Source organism: Medicago truncatula, chromosome 2, assembly GCF_003473485.1.
Source record: "Medicago truncatula cultivar Jemalong A17 chromosome 2, MtrunA17r5.0-ANR, whole genome shotgun sequence".
Lineage (NCBI taxonomy): Eukaryota > Viridiplantae > Streptophyta > Magnoliopsida > Fabales > Fabaceae > Medicago > Medicago truncatula.
This window is the reverse complement of record NC_053043.1, coordinates 30,177,466-30,183,813: the sequence shown is the minus strand read 5'-3', so window position 1 is coordinate 30,183,813 and position 6,348 is coordinate 30,177,466. Positions and strand designations below refer to the sequence as shown.

General features: G+C 34.6%; 1 pseudogene; it reads right to left on the bottom strand.

The window, feature by feature from the left end:
- Nucleotides 1-2,048: 2,048 nt before the first annotated feature.
- On the bottom strand, nucleotides 2,049-5,449 carry LOC11416208 (50S ribosomal protein L21, mitochondrial-like; annotated as a pseudogene).
- Nucleotides 5,450-6,348: the final 899 nt, after the last annotated feature.

Sequence of the window (6,348 nt, the reverse complement as noted above, 5' to 3'; positions counted from 1 at the left end):
ACAATAGACCATATTATAAATTATAACATTAATTTATAATAATTGATTATTGTCAATCCATAATTGATTAATTAAATAATTAAAATCCAACAATTATTGGTAACTGTTATGGCTCATATGTATGTGTGAAACAGGAGGTCATGTACACACATAACACAAACCCTAACATTTATTTGAATAAAACTAACAGAAAGGACTAAATGTAGTAACGGTGAGAAACTTAGTGGACCGAAATAAATCAATTTTTAGTTAGAGGACCAATCTGATACCAATTAAATAGTTAGAGGACCAAAAAGGTAATTTAGCCTAACTCTTTCTAAGTTTTTAAGAAGTTGACAACACAAATTTCAATACAATACTTACTGCATTTGATTCCTTAATCAGTGTCCTGGGGGCATCACTTAACATTTTCTTAAAAAAATATCTACTTGGCTAAGTTAATTTTGATATTTTTTTGGGTAGTGGGTGAGTTTTCCTTCGAGTCCTATCCTTGGCATATTAAGATTTTCTTTGCTTTTTTTTTTAACTCATCTTCTTCGCCCGTATCCCCTAAAACGGGTTTTTTTGGCCCGCGACCTAACCCGACCGTATATCCCTTGTTACGCAATGAATTTCAGCGGTTTTTACGTACTTTTGGACCGAATTGGAAGACAAGAAGAAATCATGTATTATTTTTTGCAAATCAGTAAACCAATTGAATATTTATTTTTAGGGTTCTTTAAAAAAACGCAGGTACATCTTTATTTTTCATCGAATTTACAACTTTTGATAGGAAAATCGGACGGTTTCGATTCAGCATCCGTGAAACCCATATCAATTTGGGAACTAATTATTCTCACGTGAAATCTCATACTGTACAATGAAAAATGGGTCTTACGGCGGAGGAGTCAAGCTATTACAGCGGTGGAGCTTGTAATTTGGAATTGTCTGATACTATTTATATTTTGTAAATTTATTGAGTCCGAAAAAACTTAGAGAGAGAAGAATCTGAGAAGAATTGAGTCTTACGGCGGTGGAGCTTGAAATTTGGGGAAGAAACTTAGCGAGAGAAATAGAAGAGTAGTGAGAGAGAGGAGAAAATTATAATGAGCTGTTATACATAAACCACCTTAGGTGGTATACACCCTTTGACACCTACCCACACACATTTGTGACATGTGACAAAAACATTGAAAGAAGAGATGAAAAGGGATGAGGATGTGATGTGAAATTACTAAAATACCCCTCCAATTATAATAATGATGTACAAAGAGTATGGTGTGTTTGGGTTGAGTGTGAAGAGGTGTAGGTGCTCTCTTGCTGAGGTGGAGTAGATCCTATCCATTGTTTTAATCCGAAGGTAAAAAAAACAGCATCTTTTGCTCATGTTAGACCTAGCCATTTTCCCATGTCTAACTGAGAGCAAAGTTCTTTTTCTAAGTTCACATGTCTAAATGAGGATTTTTGCGTTTGCTCAAACATGGTAGATTTACTTGTCTTCCAACGGTACAGCATCTTAAAAAAATCTATCTATATCACTCACTATCACCAAAGCATCTTTCAATAGTCAAACCAGTTGTCTGCTGCGCAATACCGCCTCTTCATGTGTTTCGAGGATCGGAGGATGGAAGGAAGGGGTGCAATGATTTTGATTACCTGCAAGTACATGCAAAACTATTTATTTTTCGAAACCTAACTCACCATGTTGGTATGAAGCAAGCCGTACATTCATTTTTCAAATTTTTCATTTGTGAATGGCTGGTCATGTGATATTTGAAATGTTCCATGTTTTGTTGAGAGATTTGATTTATAATTGTATTGTTTTATATCACTACTTAGGAGTCAACAACTCTATCTTAACAGTGTCAAGTTTGAGTAATCATAAACCACATTCAATATCATAATGTCAGAATATGCTCAAAGTCTATATTTCGATGTACTTTAAACAAATCTAATTTCTACAATGGACTTAATATAATGGAGAGAACTAGTTATGATGTTATTTCAAAAGTATATTCTAGCATTGTAAGTGCTTGTAATAGTGAATAGTTTAATTAACCATTTATACATCCAAAAAATGTGGAGTATGGATCTCTTCATTAGAAAAGTCTTTCGTTTTTCACAAATTCCTCATTTGTATACCCAGCATGCATGCTGAATCAGAGTGCCAATCTTAGTCCCTTATTTCAGAATGTCATAGTCCACAAGAAAAGTTGTTGCGACTAAAATAATTCAGAAGCTTCAACTAAAATTCAGAAGCTTCTATCCAGCATTACAAAGAGAAAAGGGTTTTTTTTTAAGTCATTCCTACAAAACCTTACTAAGTGAATGGCTGATTACTTTTCCATCTACTAAGAATTCGCCCATGAAAATGGAGCATCTTGCTAGTACAATCATTCCCATTTCATACCACCCAACTGTCGAAAACTCATTTGAGACATAAATATAGCAATTATCGGCAACAGCCAGTACATCCTTTTTAAGCACTAACTGCAACCTTTTCCTGTTCCTTCTTGGCAGAGTTTGAAGGCTTTTCAACCAATTCATTAAGAGGTTTCTCAACTCCTTCGATATTAGTTATCCTTAACTTTGTCAACTCCTGAAAATGATAACCATCCATCAAGAAGAATTAATATCAATAACTTGTTATAAAACAACACATGATTAAACGGTTTATTCTGAACATACCTGACGATGCCCTTTGGTTCTTCGGTAATTCTTCCTTCTCTTTTTCTTGAAAATAATCACCTTCGCATCTAGTGCCTGATATAAGCGGAAAATGAGTAAACATGCAAGTGCATAGATAGAAGGAATGAAAATTCCACTTCAAATCAATCCTTACACCCTCCAAGTTGAAATAAACTTGTATTCTCTTTTTACAGGATAAAGATGGAATTCATTAAGACAAAGAAGTTTATTAAAAAGAGGAGGGCAATAGATCATCCTTAGGAAATAGTTCATCTAGTTCCGTATATAAGAAGAAACAAAAAACATCAAGACCAAGGAGATACGTTGAATGTTTGGATTTTAAAAGTTCATTTCAAATACATCCCCGACATAAAATGTTTTCACACCACTCATGGAGAATAAATAATTAAGATCATGGAAGATGTGTTGCAATTTAGGGGTTTACATAGTTGTTTATCTCCGTTTTGGCTGTTCTTCCATCTTGTAAGTGTTGGATGCATATTTATCTACCACTCTTCTTTCTTGAACTTTATTATTTAGCAATAAGATTTCTATCTTTGCTAGGAAATGAAAAAGAGACTGAACTGAAGATTAAGACATGCCATTTAATTTAAATTCAGCAAAGAAACTTTTTACATGCAAATATATACTGCAAAATACAATTAACATTCTTTGGTTTTCTTTACTTAGTTCGAAGGTCACCATATTAAGCAGACTTGTGTATACATGCAATAATTAAATGCAATACGCATGCAAGAAAATGCAATATACTTCTTTTAATTTTCTGGTAACATTCCAATATGATTGCAAAGATAGAACGGAAACACAAGCAAAATGCAAACTAGAGTAGATGAAACATAAAACTGAAAGAGGGATCACCAGTTCACCACTCTATTCTAAAGCAATCCCATTTCTACTCTCAAAATTAGAAAGCTGATTCTGCATATCAAATTTATTTTTAACTGGTAATTCTGCACTTACATGCTCCTCAACAACAGCATGAACAGCTCCATCCGGCACTATGGGTCTGCCAACAATTGTCTGACTAGGGGATCCAAGCAACAGAACTTTATTCAGAATCAACTGCAGTGAGCCAAAAAATGCATTGGAATATTTAACTTATGGTTTGAAAGATACCATGACAAAAAGCAATTAGAAAATGAATTTACTAATTACTACACAAAAACAAGTCGGCGATTAAGTATTTAATAAGATCAATAGCGTTCTAAACCAATAGAAATATGCTGCAATTACAGAGTGTATCTAAAATTGGGTGACAAATTGAAATAGAGCTACACAAAATGGTAAGCAGCAACTGTACAAAAACAACGACAAGGTAGAGTTGGTACACGGATCAAGTAACCCCACATATGACATTGTAAATCATGTCTAAATGCAAACCATTTAAATCTAAAACCGTTCTTAATAGTTTGGCTTATAGATTTTTGTCTACTACCTCTAACTATTTAATTACCCTTCATTTCACCTACTTACTTACAGGGCTTTAATAGGCCGTCTCCAAATTCCTTAAAACTAGATTCTACTATCTTTTGTACCATACGTGCCACCTGATTTTCTCTCCGACATATCAATCCTTATTTGTCTTATGTATTCACTAAACCATTCCGATATTTTCATATATATAACATTGAGCATTTTAGCATTAGCAATGAGTATCAATATCATACAGGTAGAGGTGGGCAAAATTAACCAATAACCGAACCGAACCATATCAAAATTAACTGAACCATTTCACAAATTTTTGAACTGAACCATTACAATGATAATGGTTAATTAACCAAACAGAACCATTAATAACCACAGTTATCCAAACCGAACCATAACCATACAACACAATTAGGTATACAAAATCCAAGGTCATAAATTAAAATTAAAGATTTACTTTGGGCATGGTTGATACTTTTCCATCACAGATAACAGCCAAAATACTTAGTGAATAAAAGGATCACTCACCTTATCATTCACTTCGCAAAATTTCAATCTTTCAGTGAAAATGTTGTCCCCATTGCTCACTTTAAATTGATGTGATCCAATCTAAACCAAATGAAGGGGGGAAAATTACCAAAACAAAAATAAAATATGAAACACTAAAACACATAATCAATTAAAGTTTGCAAATTGAACCTCAACAACTGCAAAAGCGGGCTCATATGGCTTAAAAACGTTGTCGTTTTTTTTTGTAGGGCCCCACCACTTTGTATCCAATAGCTTCTGCTTCTTCTTCCTTCTCCTCTGCCGTGTACACCTTTTTCCTACTTGATACTGCAACAGTATCATCATCGTCATCTTCATAATCTCTCTCCTCTTCATCATAATCATCATCGTCATCGTCATCATCGTCGTCGTCATCTTCTATTTCATGTGTACCGCCTTCTTTGATGTGATCGTCTTGTTTGGAAGAAGAGAAATAGCTTCCGTGGTGCCATTGTCCAAAAGCAGATCTGGCTTTGGAATTGGTGAAAATGGGAAGAAGGGGTGATGAAATGTTCTGATTGAGAAAAGCAGCCGAAGAGAGTGAGCGGAGAGATGATGGGTCTTTGAAGAGAGGTAATGTTGGTTGTGATTGCTGGGTTAACGCTTGCAGGCACCTCCGAATAGGGGTGTGCATGGTGAATAAACCAAACCTAATGTAACCAAACAATATTTTAGGTTTAGTTTTTAAAAGCATTTGGCAAAAGTTTGTTATATTTTGTACACCAGTTTCAAAGCAATTTAGAACCAGAAAAGTTGCATCATAATCAATGTAGTCAGGAACGAGTTCTTACTTACGTAGGTTCGATCGGCTGGTGAAGGGACGTAAAGTCGGGGAACGTAACACGGTTCGTAAGAATCCACTCAAGGGCATAGTTGTAACTTCACACACATACACACACGAAAACATAAAAATTACTTATACATAAACAAAATAGCTTATAGATCACAACATCAAACTAAGTTAATTAATAATAGTTTGTTATTTTTTATATCATTTTGAAATAAAAGGCAAGGTATTTATTATTTATTTATAATAAAAGGCAAGGTATTTCCTTTTGAAAGTCACGTGTTTGTTAAAAAAATAAGTGATTTATAAGGTGTTTCTTTTTGAAAGTCACGTGTTTGTTTAAAAAAGTAAGGTATTTCGGTATTGGGCATTAAGGCCCAAACAAGAGATAAGATTTCTACAAGTTTAACCTAATTTGACTGAGTCCTCTTCCTCCCCATGGAGCGCCGCAGCAGAAACAGAAAACAAGAGTTGCAAATCCTTGATTACATCTTCCCTTATAGAGAGTTTTTCTTCTTCTCAATCTTCTTTTATTTTGACCCGACCCGATTCGTAGAGCCCAACACGTTTTTCCCTTACGTTTCTGCTGTAGAAACTCGATCCTGACCATAAAAATGGCAAAAACGACCCAGATCAAGGTCGTAGCTCGTTTTGGTGGGGAAAGCACGTAAGATCGTGCGATCCTACGTGCTGGGATTCGATCCTGGCTACCTTGATCATAATACAAGAAAAAGTTTAGCAAACCCAGACAAAATGTAAATTGATACCAAAATGAAATAGACTACTCTATCCTCCAACCAAGTAATCATGATTATCTCTTAAAATTACTTTGTGACTAAATGAGGTCACTTAACTAATATTAGGTTAGGTAAGTACTGATAGCCTATATGCTGGTTAGG